This window comes from Nicotiana tomentosiformis, chromosome 1, assembly GCF_000390325.3.
Source record: "Nicotiana tomentosiformis chromosome 1, ASM39032v3, whole genome shotgun sequence".
In the NCBI taxonomy this organism is placed as follows: domain Eukaryota; kingdom Viridiplantae; phylum Streptophyta; class Magnoliopsida; order Solanales; family Solanaceae; genus Nicotiana; species Nicotiana tomentosiformis.
Genome location: NC_090812.1, coordinates 123,596,183 through 123,615,532, shown reverse-complemented (window position 1 = coordinate 123,615,532; position 19,350 = coordinate 123,596,183). Strand labels below are relative to the sequence as shown.

Sequence of the window (19,350 nt, the reverse complement as noted above, 5' to 3'; positions counted from 1 at the left end):
AAGATGTTAATGTTACCCTACCAGTTTAACTTGGTTGGTAGCCTTCTTATTTAACCTTCTTACTATTATCTGTCATATCTTAATTATTACTTGTTTGGTGTACATACCGCATTGTGTGGGGCTCCATATCACTTTTGGTGTGACTTCTCAGTTGGGCTGCTTGTATTGGCTGAGGTGAGGTTTCTAGACTTGAGATTTGCACCATCGTATTGGGATGAAGAATATTTGGAAGAATGATACCATATTTTTGCTCAGAATTGGGCAATGGACCTTGTTTGACAAGAGAGCTTCTTGACTTGTTGATGTCGTGTATGGTTATGAGTTTCTACATTTTTCGTTATCACTAGCAGCATTACGAAGGTCCAAAACGAGGTTTTATTTGATATGAAGTGTATTGCCAGTATCGAGATTATTGTCGGGCAGCTATGGTGGTCAGAAGTTATTGCTACAGGGTATCTGAGTTATATGGAATATAATGTGATCATACCTTGGGTTGAGGTTGTGGCTTGATTCGGCTTGTTCAGGCTTATACAGTGTATTGATGCGAGATTCAGTTCTTATGATAAGTTTTAGATGTTGAGAATTGGGTTATAAGGTTTATGGGATAAGATTGAAGTAAGATCTTCAGTTAAGTTGTGTTGTCAGGCTTACATGGATTGGGGTGACATGGGATCACCCACGGGTATGTGTATGGTGAACTCATGTAGTGATTTGATGGATTTGGAACGACTTTTGGCACGTTCAAGGACAAACGTATGTTTAAGTGGGGGAATATGTAACGACCCGACCAGTCGTTTTTGAGAATTTTTTCATTCGATGGTTCGAGGCATGAGTAGCTCCGTATGATGTATTATGACTTGTATGCATCGTTGGTTTTTGTTTTCGGGTGATTCAGGATTGATTTGGAAGAATGATTCTCATCTTAGAAGATTTAAGTTGGAAGGGTTGACCATATTTAACTTGTGTATTTGACCCCCGATTGGAGTTTTGATGGTTCCGTTAGGTCCGGATGATGATTTTGGACTTAGGCGTATGCTCAGATTTTCATTTGAATATCTTTAGAAGGTTTAGGTACTATTTAGCGAAAGTTGACAATTTGAGGGTTTAGAATGTTCATGAGTTTGACCGAGAGTTGACTTTAACATTATCGAGTTTGGATTGTTGCTCCGTGAGTTGGAATAGGTTCGTTATGTCATTTGGAACTTGTGTTCAAAATTTTAGGTCATTCCGAGTTGATTTGATATGGTTTGGAGTAAGTTTGGAATTTGAAAGTTTGAAATAGTTCATTCAACTTGATTTGAGGTGCGATTCATGATTTTGATGTTAGTATGTGTGATTGAGGCTTCGAGTTAGGTTTTGGGACTTATTGGTATGTTTGGATGGGGTCCTGAGTGGTTCGGGTGAGTTTTTAACAAGTTTTGGCATTTTGGCACTTTGATTATGTCTTGGAGCTATAGAAGCGCGGAGGACACTATTTGGAGTGCTGAGGGCACTTTTGGAGTGCTGAGGCAAAGCCTCATGTGCGGCCACAAACCCCCAAGTGCGGAGGCAATGGACAAAGTGCGGACTGCAGAAATTTGCAGGTTTGTTGGTCTGACTACGGAAGCTTGTATCTCTCAATCTATGAGGAATTTGGGGATGATCCAAAATGAAAGTTGTATCTATTTGAGTCTAGTTTCCAGAAAAACAAAGTGTTTGTCATTTGGATATTTGTACAGAAAGTTATGGTCATTTAATTAAAGACTGGAAGTGCAGTCATTGCTGGATTGCGACCGCACAATATGGATTGCGGTCGCAAAACATGGAAATGTGGACCACACTAGGAAAAGTGCGGTTAACACTGTGCAAGATCAGGTTTTTTGTATATTCACGGGACTTTTGGACTTTTATTTAATTCTTCACCATTTTAGAGACTTGGGAGCTTGGTTTTGATGAGTTTCAACCTAGACCTTCATCTTCAAGCTTGGGGTAAGTGATCCTCATATATATCTATGAGATTTACATGAATCCATCACCAGATTTAACATCAAAACATGGATTTAACAAGGGAAATTAAGGGGCTTGGTCTAAACTTTCCTAAAGTAAATTTTTGAGTTTTGAACCTCGATTCAGAGTCAGATTTGAATGAAATAGTATGGTTGGACTCGTAATTAAATGGGTTGTCGAAATTTGTGAGTTTTGTCTGGTTCCGGAATTGCAGGCCCGATGTTAACGTATTGGTTGACTTTGAGTATTTGATTAAAGATTCGACCTTTATCATTTGGGTTTGCTTCCTATGGATTATTTGATGAATTTGAGTTGCTTTTGACTAGTTTCTAGTCATTCAGAGGTCGATTTGATCGGGATGGCTTTTCTAGTGTATCGATTTGGCTTGTTTGAGGTAAGTGTCTTACCAAACTTTGTTGGAGAAATTTTTTCTACTAATTGATATTGTTTGTTACATGCGAGGTGATGCATATGTGAGGTGACGAGCGTATATGCATGTGTCAGGACTAATCACGCTTGGGGATAAATTATACGATTATTTGTGCCTTATTGGAGTATGTGACCTTCTTGTTTCATGTTTTACTTGACTTCTAGATTAATATGAGTATGAAGTTAAATGCTAGAAACCGTGATTTAGTCATCATTATATTTAATCACAAATACATCACTATGACCGTTATTCTTGAGATATTTGGATTCTATATTGAGTCGAAGGTCGCTTTTGAGATATGTTGAGATACTTGAAGGTCGCTTTTGAGGTTTATTGAGTTGAAGGTCACTTTTGAGGTTTATTGAATTGTTATTGGCTTGAAAGCTATGATTGATGCTCATTTAGAATATTCGGTTAATCACTCTCCTTGATGTTATTCATGCTTCCTACCTTGTTTGTTATCGATATACATGTACTTGGTGAGGAAGCGTGTCACGCCTCGAACTTGGGGAGCATGACCGACACTCGACCGAGTGAACCTAGTCGAGCAAGCCTACGTTACATCAACCTCTCATCATAACTCATGCATGATTTATCAAAACATAAGTAGATCTTGACTTTCATATTGAATACATTTGGCACAATGGCCCATAATTTTCTTTTCTCTCGTGATGGGTACATAGCTTCATAAATATCTGTGAACATAAATACATGACGAAACTCAAAACTTAAGTACATGACCCACAGGGTACATGGAGCTTCTATGACAATAGATACCTAAGTACATAAAATCATCTAGACTGGAATACCCACTGGAACGGTAGCGGGCTCACCATAATCTGCTGGAAAGAAGATTCCGATCAAAGATCCATATCATCCTGTAGAAGTATACCTGCATCCATTAAAAGATGCAGCTCCCCCGGCAAAAGGGACGTGAGTACATGTGGAATAGTACTCGCATGTAAGGCAAATAAAACAATATATGAAATTATGATAACTGAAATAAGAGGCATATGAAATACATCAAAAACTACGAAACATACCATAGATTCACATTTCAAGTCTCGGTGTGCTTACATCATTTTAAACTTCTTTTAGGATTAACTGTGCCACATGAACTATGCGTGGAAATCATAATATAAGGTAATTAGGACAACATGTACAAACAAGGCCAATGAAAGTGGCACCTATTGTCTGCGTTAACAATGCGTCTCACTAGACCGTCTATATTCCTCTATTATCTTACACCTATATATTTCATAGACCGTCCTTAGGTTCACATATCATATTATACACCTATACGTTTCGTAGACTGTTCACAATGTTTTACTTACTCAATACACTTGTGCGTTTCATAGACCGTTCATAATATTTACTTACTCAATACACCTGAGTGTTTTATAGACCGTTCATAGTGTTTACTTTCATAATACACCTGTGCGTTTCATAGACAGTTCACAGTATCACCTATACAATTCACTTGTGCGTTTCATAGACCGTTCACATTGTTTACTTACTCAATAAACCTGTGCATTTAATAGACTGTTTACAGTATTTACTTACTCAATACACATGTGCGTTTCATAGACCGTTCACAGTATCACCTGTACAATATACCTGTGCATTTCATAGATGTTCACAGTGTTTACTTTCACAATACACCTGTGTGTTTCATAGACCGTTCACAGTATCACCTATGCAATACATATGTGCGTTTCATAGACCGTTCACAGTGTTTACTTACACAATACACCTGTGCATTTCATAGACCGTTCACAATGTTTAATTACACAATACACCTGTGCGTTTCATAGACCGTTCACAGTGATTAATTACACAATACACCTATGTGTTTCATAGACCGTTCCCAGTATCACCTATACAATACACTTGTGTGTTTCATAGACCGTTCACAGTGTTTACATACACAATACACATGTGCCTTTCATAGACCTTTCACAGTGTTTAATTACACAATACACCTATACGTTTTATAGACCGTTCATAGGATTTACGTACACAATACACCTATGCGTTTCATAAACCGTTCATAGGATTTACATACACAATACACCTATGCGTTTCATAGACCGTTCATAGGATTTACATACACATTATTATGCACATGATCATATATAAACCCAAAGCGACATGACTAGCGCTACTTCTAAGGTCGTAAGTTCCCGAATCATTGGAAAACTTCATGTTCATATTCATGCTCATCACGGATAAGTACTCTTCATTACATTAGCATATGTATGGTAAATCAATAAGTCAATTTCAATGGCACATGGCCCAAATACGTTTTCCATAAGATGTATTGTCACTTAGCATAGGACATCCCTCTTCCACTTCATTATATACTCCCTTGTCATCTTAAGGTCATTAGATAAGTTCATGATTCTTGGGGACTTAATATCAAAGTCATTTACATTAATTAGTTTAGAAGCATACATACAATGGACATACAACACCTCATAATTATCATTTTGGCAAACAATCACATTTTATGTTCATTCTATCACTTACTTGTACTTGCCATGGGTGATAATAGGACATCAAGACCATTTAAAATATTTGGTAACATCATTGCCTCTCCTCATGAGGGCGTAGGAGCTTATAACACATTGGAAATACCTACCAAGCATAGCATTAGTTAAAACAATCCCATTTGGACATGACTTGAGTACATAAGCATTTAGGCAAATCTATTTTCGAAGTCAATTTGGAATAGTTGAATCAAGACTCATTTCTTAACCTTTCTCACATCATTTCATTTCATTGGAACCTTGTCCAGAAGTATAACTTTCATTCTTGGCACGGTGGCCACACTTTATATCCCTAACTCTCTCCTTTAACTTTCACGCATCTTTATAGATTATCAACAACAAAATATCACTAATTATGACTTTCATTACGCACACGAGCAATTAAGAGTCTTAAGCACGTCGACACTTCTTACATAATTTGGCATAATAGCCTTTATTCGAAACACTACTTGAAGTCATAACATCTTAACACACCTCTCATACTTGAACACATTGTCGTATGATATCATAGTATGACAAGAACGTTCAGAACATATTTTGAACATATACCTTTCGACACAAAGCTTATTCGGAATAGTCAATTTATAATGAATAACTCGGGACTTACAAGAACATCATGGGATGCAATTCTAGGAGAGAAGCTTAGTCAACATACCTGGAATTCGCCCCTTAACAATACTACGATGTTCCACCACACTAAACAACTTCAATCTACAATAATGCAACACAATTGCACCAATATTAGCAAGATTTCTATACTTTAAGTCATTTAGACTTTTTATCAAACATATAGTGTGCATATCTTTCTACAAACCCCCCTCCTTCCAATGGAATTTCTTCACCTAACAACCACCTTCCACACCAATGATTCACCTCACAATCGCCTCTAGACCATCCACAACTTCCATTAGCACATGCATGCCCAATAATTTAATCCCAAACCATCAATCTCATCACCATTTTACAATCTCTACAATACCAATACAACCTAGGTTAGGCATTTGTGGCCTCCAATCACCATCCCATAAGTCCTAACACATATTTCATACATAAATAATCACCATAAATTAGTTAGAGATGGTGGACATACCTCTTGTAGACCAAATCTTGAAAGATAACTTTTGGGGTGTTCTTGAGATTTTGAAGAAATCCTATGGAATCCAATCAAAACCTTGTTGTAACTAGTGATTGAGAAGTGAAATCATCATAAAAACACACTTAAAAACTCACCTTAGGTGTGTATTGGAAGCCTTGGCCGGATGGGTAGTGGAGAGAAAGCCCTAGTCTTAAAGAAATGACTTAGCCCCTTTCTCTACCCGGCCTTGGGGGTATTTAATGGGCACCTACGTGCGCGGCCACGCACCTGGGCAAGTGGCCGCGCATCTGTTCATGCACACAAGGCAGAAACTCTCAAATATGTGCAGTCGTGCATCTAGCCGCGCATATGACACGAGTCCAGTAAAATGGCCATAACTTTCTGTATACATATCCAAATGATGAACGGTTTGATGTGTTGGAAACTAGACTCAAAGGGATTTAATATGATAGATATATCACCTCCTAAGTCTGTATAGTTTGGTAGAAGCATGCATTTGAAGTAGGATGTTGTACGAATTGGGACATCCTTTTGCACTTACTGGATCCAACTTGTTCTATACAAGTTCTTGCCATTCACAAAACTCCTTAATATGTTCCAACACACCCTAAACATATATTTTCATTTCAAAATAATGTGGTTCTATATCATGGGTCTCCTTTAATACTCGAACACATTATTCTCAAATACTGTTGGCGCACCTTAAAATCTTAAATCGTTAGGAAATTTTAACGGGGCCTTACATTCTCCCTCGCTTAGGATCATTCGTCCCCGAATGAGGGTTAGAATCTGCCATAGACACCTAATGTGACATAAATCTTTATCTACACACCAAAAGCTCCAAAATTTGGCTAACTCCCCAAATATTTAGAAATTTCGCCAGTGTCTCCCATGTAATTGGGGCCTATCCACCTGCCAAGGAATCTCAGAAATCAATCCTAAACAACATATAGATAACACCACATTGCACCATATACATGAAAATAACAACCATGACTCTCGAGACCAACTCTATGACCTTGCTTACCTTAATCGTATCCTTGACTTTTCCTTCCTCCATTACGAGGACAATTGGGCACCTCACACATTATGCCTGTTATGTGCATCATTCCTTTAATCCTTAGGCCTTTCTCATTTCGTAGCACGATATGCAAACATTCCTTGATATTAACAAGGGATTTCCGATACTAACTCGGAACCTTAACACACGATTGAGGATAGAAGAAGAAAAACATTTCCTAAATGTCGTTGTAGCCTCCCTATTATAAGTGTGGCCGGCAACAGATAAGAGGGACTCTACTAACACAACTCCATGACACCTTAGGACCCCTAAACCATTCTCTGATACCAAGTTTGTCACGCTCCGAACTTGGGGAGCATGACCGGCGCTCAACCGAGTGAACCCAGTCTAGCAAGCCTACGTTACATCAACCTCTCATCATAACTCATGCATGATTTATCAAAACATAATTAGATCTTGACTTTTATATTGAATACATTTGGCACAATGGCTATAATTTTCTTTTCTCTCGTGATGGGTTCATAGCTTCATAAATATCTGTGAACATAAATACATGACGAAACTCAAAACTTAAGTACATGACCCACAGGGTACATGGAGCTTCTATGACAATAGATACCTAAGTACATATAATCAACTAGACTCGAATACCCACTGGAACGGTAGCGGGCTCACCATAATCTGCTAGAAAGAAGATCCCGATCAAAGATCCATATCATCCTGTAGAAGTATACCTGCATCCACTAAAAGATGCAGCTCCCCCGGTAAAAGGGACGTGAGTACATTTGGAATAGTACTCGCATGTAAGGCAAACAAAACAATAAATGAAATTATGATAACTGAAATAAGAGGCATATGAAGTACATAAAAAACTACGAAACATACCATAGATTCACATTTCAAGTCTCGTTGTGCTTACATCATTTTAAACTTCTTTTAGGATTAACTGTGCCATATGAACTATGCGTGGAAATCATAATATAAGGTAATTAAGACAACATGTACAAACAAGGCCAATGAAAGTGGCACCTATTGTCTGCGTTAACAATGCGTCTCACTAGACCGTCCATATCCCTCTATTATCTTACACCTAAACATTTCATAGACCGTCCTTAGGTTCACATATCATATTATATACCTATATGTTTCATAGACTGTTCACAGTATTTTACTTACTCAATATACCTGTGTATTTTATAGACCGTTCACAGTATTTACTTATTCAATACAGCTGTGCATTTCATAGACCGTTCACAGTATCATCTATACAATATACCTGTGTGTTTCATAGACCGTTCACAGTATCACCTATACAATACACTTTTGCATTTCATAGACCGTTCACAATATTTACTTACACAATGCACCTATGTGTTTAATAGACCGTTCACAATGTTTACTTACACAATACACCTATGTGTTTAATAGACCGTTCACAATGTTTAATTACATAATACACCTATGTGTTTCATAGACCATTCACAGTATCACCTATACAATACACTTGTGCGTTTCATAGACCGTTCACAGTGTTTACTTACACAATACACCTGTGCATTTCATAGACCGTTCACAATGTATAATTGCACAATACACCTATGTATTTCATAGACCGTTCACAGTATCACCTATACAATACACTTGTGCGTTTCATAGACTGTTCACAGTATTTACTTACACAATACACCTGTGCCTTTCATAGACCGGTCACAGTATTTAATTGCACAATACACCTATGTGTTTCATAGACCGTTCATAGGATTTACATACATAATAGGCCTATGCGTTTCATAGACCATTCATAGGATTTACATACACATCATTATGCACATGATCATATATAAACCCAAAGCGACATGACTAGCGCTACTTTTAAAGTCGCAAGTTCCCGGATCATTGGAACACTTCATGTTCATATTCATGCTCATCATGGAGAAATACTCCTGATTACATTAGCACATGTATGGTAAATCAATAAGTCAATTTCAATGGCACATGGCCCAAATACGTTTCCATAAGATTTATCGTCACTTAGCATAGGACATCCCGCTTCCACTTCATTATATACTCCCTTGTCATCTTAAGGTCATTAGCTAGCATCCAAAATGTAGTCATAATGGGGGTTTGAGAGTGTTATTTTGGAGGAGAATTTTTGTAATAAGCGTATCCTACAACTTGTGTGCGCCTCTTTGTGATGTTGTTATCTCGATATTTTGTATTCTCTTTTATATAATGAATTTCTCATCCCGCATGTGGATGTAGGTCAATTGACTGAACCACGTTAAATGTGTGTTTCTTTTGGTATGTTTCTTATTTGTTGTCTTATTTGTTATCTTTGAAGGTATGTGTTATTAGCTTTCGCATGACACCCGATTTTAATAGTGTGAGGCATTTTGAAAAAAATCGTAAAGTCTTGGCCCGAAGCGAACAATATCACACCGTGTTAATAGTATCTTTGGATCATTTTATCCCCACAACCTACTTACTTTCTATAATGTTATATAAGAAAAAAAGATCCTCAATTTATAGAAGTCCAAAATCTTTTTCTCTAAGAAAAGGACTAGCCAAATATGAGAGATTTATAATTCTCTTTTAGGAAAAGAAAAATTCAATTATGGTAAATATATTTCTGTTCCTCCCAAATAAAGAAAAACTAAATATGATAAGAAAATCAGGGTAAACACCTAACATTTCTCCACCTAGACCTGAATTTTTTAATAAAAAATAAACTTGATCCATCTTTTTCACATAACCTTAGACTTGCTGTATCTTCAAATCTCCATAAAAAATCCTTCGTCTCTAAATCGTCAAATTTCTCAAACTAAAATCTTCCTTACCATCAAATAGGTTGCCGCTTGAACTGAATTCTCCTTGAACCTGTCTTCAACCTCGTTCTGATACCACTTGTTTGGATCAAAATAATCAAGTATCATTCGGAAGCTAACAATGCATAAATTCAACGACAATAAATAAAATAATAAAAGAGAAACATACCCAAAGAGACACAAACATTTAATGTGGTTCGATTAATTAACCTGCATTTATTGGCGGGGATGGGCAATCCACTATATAAAAGAGAGTAAAATATATTTAGAGAATAACCTCGCGAAGAGGAACAGACAAGTGGCAGGATAGTAGTTGTCCAAAAGCTTTCCTCCTAAATTAGACTTTCAAACCCTTTATGACTACATTGTGGATGCTACTAAATAAGAAGGAGGCCTCCTAAATTTGTAGAAGTCCAAAATCTTTTCATCCAAAAAAAAGAGACTAGCCAAATATGTGATATTTATAAAAAAAATTTAGGAAAAGAAAAATTCAATTATAGAAAATATATTTACGTTCCTTCAAAAGAAAGAAAAATCAAATATTAATAAAAAATCAGGTCAAACACCTAATAAGTATTATATAATATCCATTAAATTATTATAGTCTTAATTATTTTTAAGCAGTTTATTTTTTTCTTTTTCATGTATTACTATGTCTTTGCTAAGAAAACGTCTATGTTTCCTCGATTGATAGGCTATCTCACACTGAAGGGTGACTGGAGAATTTTAACCCAATATATCAAACCGAACCTAACCAAACTGAGTGCAGAGTATTCATTCCCCTTTTCCTTCGTGATTGCATTATTTCATTTAGGCTTGAAGCGTACCAAATGATTAAATTTTTTGTTTTGTATGAAGAATCGAAAGTACCTCTTCGAGCACACAAAATGTGATACATATTATATATATATATATATATATATATATATATGAAGGATTGGTGTTGAGGAGGGGCGGTTTCTAGATTCACATGAACTCATGCTCTCATATATATGTGTGCAGCCAAGCTCAAATAGTCTTATGATACAATGATTATTACTCCTTTACAAATGAAATTGGGGTCTCAAATTTTTTGTTTATCTTGTTATTTTTCCTTTCTTTTTCTAGAATTGAGCTCGGGGTGTAATAAATTCATGGTAAGGACCTGAGGATTAAACTTATTTAATTTAAATGTTGAATTCACCATTTCACAATAGCACACAGTGCATCAGTCTTCTTAAAATTTTGAATGTCTCTAATACTAAAGGTACTCGATTGATCATATAAATTCACCAATTTACGTCAGCTAGAAACTGTTGTTTTCCTCCTCAAATTGTTTTGTGGGGTTTTTCTCATATGTGGTGGGAGAGTAAATAAGCAATATAGTACTAGAGATTCATTCTAGATGACAATTTATAGTTTTACATCACCTTTATTATTTTATTCATTTTTGTTCTATTTATTACATTAAATAATTTCTAAAGTCTTGTTCGTGTAGTAACCTTTCAAATTTCTTTAAAATACAATTACGAGAAATAAAAATAATTGGTTTAACAAAAGTCAAGATCCATCACGCGTTGAACTATTTCTTTTAATTTCTAGAGAGCCGCCCTAATTCTAGTTTTAATTTATCTTAATCTGTGTTCGATGCAGCAATATCGAAGAACCGAAACAATTAGTTGATATACCGTTAGTGATTATAGAGTAAAGCATAATGCTCCTGAAAAAAACTACAAAATCACTTCGAAAATTATTAAAAGAGAATCTTATGCAATGTGCGTGAGTTATTGTCATGACCCATAATCTCACAAAGAAATCCAACTTATTAGGTGATCCAACCATCATACTGACCCACGAAACAAGATAAAATATAACAAGTTTCATAAAATTTCATGAAGGATTCAATAAAAGTGTGAAACTAATAAATGATCTAGGAACTGATAGTACGACATCACGAACAACAACAAATGAATAAAAAGACAAACCGTCACTGATATAATACTATTAGGGGCCGATTGGTGTGAATACGACTTATGCCGGAATAAGTTATGCTTGGTTTAGTTATCCTGATAGTATTTTTTATCCACTGTTTGATATGTTGTATTAAAAATAACAATTGCATAATTTCTAAGAAAAAGGTATAAGTTATCCCAGTACTAATTACCCCACCCTCTACAAGGTATAAGTTATCCTGATACTAATTTTAATCCCGGGATAACTTATACCAGATTTGCTAACCAAATAAAGTATTAAGGTAGTATTAAATTTTTATACTAGCACTATACTTTCTTATACCTCATACCAAACGACCCCTTACTGTTTGAAAAAACCAGTAATAGTAATAACTAGATAAGAGATGGTGGCTCCAATGAACTGCTGAGTCTAGCAAGGCACCTCACCCTCGAGTTTCCGGTCCAAGTTCCAGAAGGCTCCCAAAGTCCATTAATGTTGTGTTCGGTGCACAAAAATATGCAAAAGCATATTATGAGTACTAATATACAGCTAAAAATTCATATTTTTGTATGTAATTTGCATTGCATTATGCCTCGATCTTGTTAACTTTAGCGCGAATATTTGTGACTCGAGCTTAATAACGGTATTTATATGTGTAGGAGTTAATTGAAAGTGATTTGGAAAGTGTTGACGAGCGCAAAACACAACACAAAATTAATGCTCGCTAGCCAAAGATAGTATAGTAAAATTATCGTCTCCACAGGGATTGAATTTAAACAATATTCAAATAACTTATGGTTTTTCGCTATTCAGGATGATCAACACTTGAGTTAGCGTGATTACTACAATAATTAACTACTAAATTAAGAATAATAATAATTAGACCTGATCACAGAGAATGAGAGTTGAACTAAAATGGTTTGTAAACAATATGAGAAATAAGGGACATGACTTGATATGTAACGACATGACTAATCGTTTTAAGCTCTAGTACGTCGTCCGATGGTTGGAGGCCGTGAGTAGCTTCACTTCAGGTATTATGACTTGTACGCGTGGTTGGAATTGAATATCGGGAAGTTCAGAGTTGATTGGAAAGAAAATTCAAATTTCAGAAGCTTTAAGTTGGAAGAATTGACTAAGGTTTGACTTTTGAGCGAAAGACCTCTGAATCGGGATTTGAAAGTTCCAATAGGTTCGTATAATGATTTCAGACTTGGGCATATATTCGGGTTGAGTATCGGACCACTCGGGAGCATTTCGGCGCTTATTGTGGAAGTTGGTATTTTAAAAGTTTTAAGAATTTCTTAAGTTTGAATTGAAGTGGATTTTGGTGTTATCGAAGCCCGTTGGGGATTTCGAACCTTGGAATAGGTTCGTATTGTGACTTATGACTTGTGCGCAAAGTTTGGCGTCATTCCAGAATATTTTGATATGGTTCGGACGCGTTCATCGAAGTTTGAAAGTTTGAAAGTTTAAAGAAGGATTTTAATCGTCGATTCATAGTTTTGATGTTGTTTGGCGTGATTTGAGGCCTCAACTAAGTCCGTATCGTATTTTGGGATATGTTGGTATGTTTGGACGGGGTCCCGGGAGCCCCGGGTGCGGATCGGGTCGAAAACGGATCGAGTTTAGGCTTGGGAGAAGTGCTGAGACATCTTGGATCTGGTGCAATCACACCTGTGTGGAAAGGGCCGCAGGTGCGAGCCCGCAGAAGCGGCGTTGTGGTCGCAGAAGTGGCATTTGGACTGAGTTGGGATGGCCGTAGATACGAGGATATTTCCGCATCTGCGAGCCCGCATATGTGACGAATGCTCCGCAGAAGCGGAAGAGGCCAGCTGGGCGAAGGGGCGCAGGTGCAGAGTTTGGGCGCGCAGATACGCATCTGCAGAAGCGAGAGCTGGGCCTTTGGTGCTGGACTGCATGAGCGGTCAAGGCTCCATAGAAGAGAGAGCGCATGAGCCGATTTTGTCTGCAGAAGCGGACTTGGCTGGGCTTAGTGGGAACCGCACCTGCGATAGGAATATCCGCAGGTGCGTAGCCGCAGAAACGGCTAATGGTCCGCAAGTTCGAAGGTCGCTGGGCAGTGAGGTATTTTTAATCTGAGACTTAGCCCATTTGGAGCTCTTGGAGGGAAGATTTTCATCATCTATGTCAAGGTAAGTAATTTCCATATATTGTGAGTTAAATACATAGATTCTATAAGGATTTAAGCATGAAAACTAGTAGAAATCGTGGGGTTTTGGTAGAAACCCTAGAATTGATAATTTTGGATTTTGACCACAAAATTGGACATGGAATTGGGAATAAATCATATATTTAAGTTTGTAGCGTTATGGGTAGAGTTTATCTTCAAACATTTTCAGAATCCGGACATGTGGGCCTGAGGGTGGATCTTATTAACTTTTCGAGCGAAGTTGGAAATTGTTATGAATTGATTTATTATGAGGATTAGAGTACATTTTTATTGGTTTGCACATTGTTTGACTAGTTTTGGAGAGACGAGCATCAGTTTGAGAGGTTTGAGTGGCGTTGGAGCCGGTTATGAGACTTCAGAGCGAGGTAAGTCTCTTGTCTAACCTTGTGAAGGGGAAACTATCCCCTAGGTGATATTTATTGTTATGTGAAATCACTTGTGGGTGCTACATACGCACGAGGTGACGAGACTCCGTATGTAGCTAAAACATGTTTATGTCCGGGTAGACTTAGGACTTTATCATGTAATAATTAAATTATTTGAACTCGTTATGTTGGCTTAATAAATTAAATCTATAACTGAAATTGATTTAGAAATAAATATATGTATACTAGACCGAGCCTTATCACTTTGAGTTGTGGGCGAGTTATTTGAGAAATGGTAAAGATTATATTTGTTTTGTGCTCATATATTGTATTGTAAGCACGTGTCTCGTAATTCGGCAACTTCCTTCCTTTCTTGTGGAGCGGGCCGAACGCCTCGGCAGTATACCAGATGCATATATGGTTCGTGCCGCTCAACCCTCAGTAGTGTACACATTATTCTGGATCGGGCTGAACCACCTCGGCAGAATCGTGCGTTCTATCGCTAGTTGTCCGAATATTTACGAGATAAACCTTCCACTGATGCCCGACATTTTCTATAGTATTCCTTATTTATTTGATATTGGCACTTGACATTTTTCTGAACTGTTAAGGTAGAATACAAGATCGAGAAATTCATACTTTAAAAGAAATATTTGGAAGATTATGTAATTTACAGATTTATTCCACTATCGTTGAGCACTTCATATCTGTTATGAATTATTATATTATTTTATTGGACCTCTAGTAAGTGTCGATGTCGACCCCTCGTCACTACTTCTCCGAGGTTAGGCTAAATACTTACTACGTACGCGTTGATTTACGTACTCACGCTGCACTTCTACACAAAATGTGTAGGATTTGACAGGTTCATTTGGCAATCATCTTGGCGCGTGGGCGTACCTGTTGTGGAGACTTTATGTGAGCTGCATTCCAGGCTACGTATCGCAGTCCACTGAGTCATCATCGTACTATTTACTTTATCCTTTCTTATTTACATTCTTGACAGATGTTTTATTATTATTGTACTTCATAGAAAATACTAATGCACTTATGACACCGGGTCTTGGGGTTATACTAGTTGATGCTTAGGGTTTCTAACATTATTAACGCCTTTCAATTCTTTTATAAACTACATATGTTGTACGTCCCCGTGATTTAGGAGTGTAAATCCCCTTCCTTATTAAAAACTATAATTTCGAAAGTATTAAAATGAGTAATTAAATTGATAAATCACCGTTGGCTTGCCCGACAGCGGCGTTAGGCGCAATAACAACCTATAATGGATTTTGGGTCATGACAACTTGGTATCATAGCTCTAGGTTCACTTACGTCTCACGAGTCATGAGCAAGTCTAGTAGAGTCTTGCGGATCTATACAGAGTCATCTGTACTTATCTTCGAGAGGCTACGGGGCTATTAGGAGCACTTCCCTTCTTGATTCCTCATCATGCTGTTTGATTCCTTTGAGGCTTATGCTTTTATTTCCTTCCTACTCAATCTTATGTGAAGTACAACGTTTGTTGTCAAATAGGCATTGAGTAGTTGTTGTGGTACTGCAGACATGGTGCAAGATGTTTTTCCCTGCGTGTTCGGGCGGGCTATTATCGTCGCCTTGCCGAAGGATGTTCTGTAATTTTTGTCCAGTAGCTGTATTTTCGATGGTTTTGAGGCTATGCACAGATTGATATGATGTTCAAGCATTGTTATCGCACGATGTTGTTGTAATGGTAGGGTGCTTGTTTATGTGTTAAGACACTGAATGACTTGAAGGGAGGATTTCTCAGTGCATGATTTAAGGGTTCAACATTTAATTCCAGCGGAGGAAAGGCAATCAGACTATAGATGTCCAGGTTTGGTTGATGAAGTAACGAGACTTGATATTTTGAGCGTGGTGGAATTCTCAATTGTGATGTGGTGTCATCGTCCTTGTTTGAACGCATTAAGATTCGTCGGTGTTATGGTCTTCTTTGATTTTCCTTCAGGGCAGGGCGTGGTGAAATAGTGTCTAAGAAGCAATTGTCAGAGATGACATTGTATAGTGATTTCAGAATCGAATCGGTGTTTCGAATACTTATGGCTCGAGAGAGAGATGATCTTCTAGGAGGCTTAGAGTTGGTAGCAATTTATAAGTCTAGGTGCTACAAAGATGAATTTTGATTTGATGCAACCTTTGGGTAGCGAAGGATGATAAAGTACATGGTGGGAGGTGTCTCGCAGTGGTGGAATCGCTAGCAGGTCAAGTATGAAAAGCAGAGGTCGAGAAGTTGCTTAAAGGAGATGGTTTAACCGAAGTGGGAGTGGCGGAGTAGCATATGAATTCTGTGGTAGGATATCCACATTCCTTGAGAAAGTTTAGAGCTATTTGGGAATCATAGTAGACAATGACTAGGTCTATGGATTTTATTTGGGATGGTGGCTACTGTACTGAGGGAGATCGAATATGGCAGAGAGGAGTTTGCTTGAAATGAAGAGGGGTGTGAAGACTTGATTATCGTTTTCGGGATGCAACGTGTCTTCGAGTTTGGAATGTATTGTCGAGCTTTCATTTGATGTCGATGGGGAATGAACAGACTTGTACGGCTGGTGTATGAGCATGGGCTCATCAAGAGTTTAACAAGGGACTACGAGAAGTTTGGCGAGTTGATGGTGCGAAATCATGGTAATAGAAAAGGAGGAATCTTTGTGGGTTCTACATTGTGGGATGGTAGCTTAAAGCTAAGTGGGGGAGCCCACCGTCTAAGATTGGATCGCGTGGTTGTCTGCTTGTGCGGCTTCTAGTTATAGATGCATTGGTGGATTATTTATGACTACGAAAAGGAAACATCAAGGGTAATTCAGTAAAGGATTTGATGAATGTGTGCTATATTTCGCCTTATCGATTCATGCGCAGATTTTGGGGAGGCTCGGAGTTTATGCTTCTGGTAGATATGATGTACAAGAAAAATAATTCATCCGGTTTCTCCTTGGGAGTGTTCATGTGCTGACATCGCACTAGAGTTTGGCTTATATTTGGTACCAAGTCGGAGTGGGTGGTTCTCAACACTGGTTCTAAGGGGTTCGTTATGTAGATGGAGACCGGGATTTTGCAGTAGAGTGTGAAGAATACTTGTTGAATGTTCTATGTTATCATCGGGTCTACGGGCTAGTTTTGGAAAAATATAGGAGAAGCAGTTTCAAATTCGTGGAGGGTCTTTCAGAATAGGTATACTAAATGGAGATGCTATTGTGCTTGGGAAAGCTACGTCTAGATTAGAGAAGGGTTGGAGAGAGCATGATCTTAACTCTAAGTGGGCAGCGAATTTGTGGCTAGGATAGGAATATACCTAATCACCAAATTGAATATCATAATCTTAATATCTTCTTAATAGATTGATTCCATAGGAATATAGGGGTTAATCTATTTTGAATAGGCGAGTAGTAATTTGGGAGAATTCTATGAGAGAAATTACTCGATTAATTAGCAACCATAAGCAAATTGTATGAAAAGGAGAGTTAATGAGAACACAATAGGATTGGTGAATCATCACAACCCTAGAATGCTTATCTCTATCGAATTCTCAACAACCATTTTCTACGTGTTTAATTAGTTAATTGTTACAGTCATTTCTTAGTTATAATACACATTCAACTCTGATTGACTCGACTGAATAACAATTTTAGTAAAATTAGTAGGTAGTTAACACAAGTCTCTGTGGGTTCGACACTTTACTTATCATTATATTACTTGTTGACCAAGTATACTTGCGCTTGTATTTAGGAGCAATAAGTTTTTGGCATCGTTGCCGGGGACTTGAATAGTGACTACTCCTTCCGTTCCAATTTATGTGAACCTGTTTGATTGGGCACGGAGTTTAAGAAAAAATGAAGACTTTTAGAATTTATGATCCTAAACAATTCAAAAAAGGACCTAGAGTATTTGTGTGGTTATAAAAGCTTCTCATTAAAGGTAGAATTATAAGTTTAAGAAAAATTATTTACAAATTTAGAATGAGGTCATTCTTTTTGGAACAGACCAAAAAGGAAATAGGTTCACATAAACTGGAATAGAGGTAGTACTTTACTAACTTTTACTTTTGTGTCTATTTCGTCAAGTCTAATATTTCTTATTGGTTGCTCTGCTCTCAGTTACTTTATTTGGTTGCGAAGGGTCGGGAGCCAAGGTAGACTTCAAGGCTTTGACCCCGAACCTGAGAGAACATTTCACAAGGGGTTGAGAGAAGCAAGGGACACGGATAATCTTCAGGCACTTGTTTAACTACTTGGGGACATGGCAGACGAGTAACATATGGCAGTTTAGGAGGTGGCGAGGCCTAGCATTGCTAATGTCACCTCCATCATTGTGAAGCGCAGAAGCACTGGGCACTTTAGGCTGAAACTGAGCATGATCCAACTGCTACATACAAATCGGCAATTTATGGGTCTTCTACATGAGGATCCACAACAACACGTTCAGAACTTCTTGGAGATTAGTGGTACTTATATCACCAATGGAGTCATTCGGGACTATGTGAGGCTTACAGTATTTTCGTTCTCTCTGTAGGGAAAAGCAAAGAGATAGTTAAAGGTGGAACCATCTAACTCTATTACATCATGGAATGATCTCGTTCATAAAGTTTTGGCACAGTTCTTCCCCTTAGGCAAAACTGCAAAGATCAGAAATAAAATAGTCGCTTTTAAACAAAAGGCGGGCGAGTCCTTCTATTCAGCTTGGGAGAGGTTCAAGGGGCTGCTTCGGGACTGTCCTCTTCACAACCAAACTAATGAAGTGTTGGCTCATACCTTCATAGAAGGGCTACACTCGGAGACCTAGATTGCGGTACATGCTGGAGCAGGTGGTCAAGTGTTGGAGAAATGTTTTGATTAGATATATGCATTGCTGAACAAATTCTCCAAAAATAATCCTGACTGGCAAGGAGAGATGGGCAGACACACAGTTCAAAAATCTGCAGAGGT

At 37.7% G+C, this 19,350-nt stretch overlaps 1 non-coding gene across 1 annotated transcript; it reads right to left on the bottom strand.

Annotated features, from left to right (window-relative positions):
• Positions 1 to 19,045: 19,045 nt before the first annotated feature.
• Positions 19,046 to 19,152, bottom strand: LOC117273261 (small nucleolar RNA R71). Its single transcript, XR_004503262.1, has one exon. It is a non-coding gene; the product is annotated as a small nucleolar RNA R71 (small nucleolar RNA).
• Between the last annotated feature and the right edge of the window lie 198 nt (positions 19,153 to 19,350).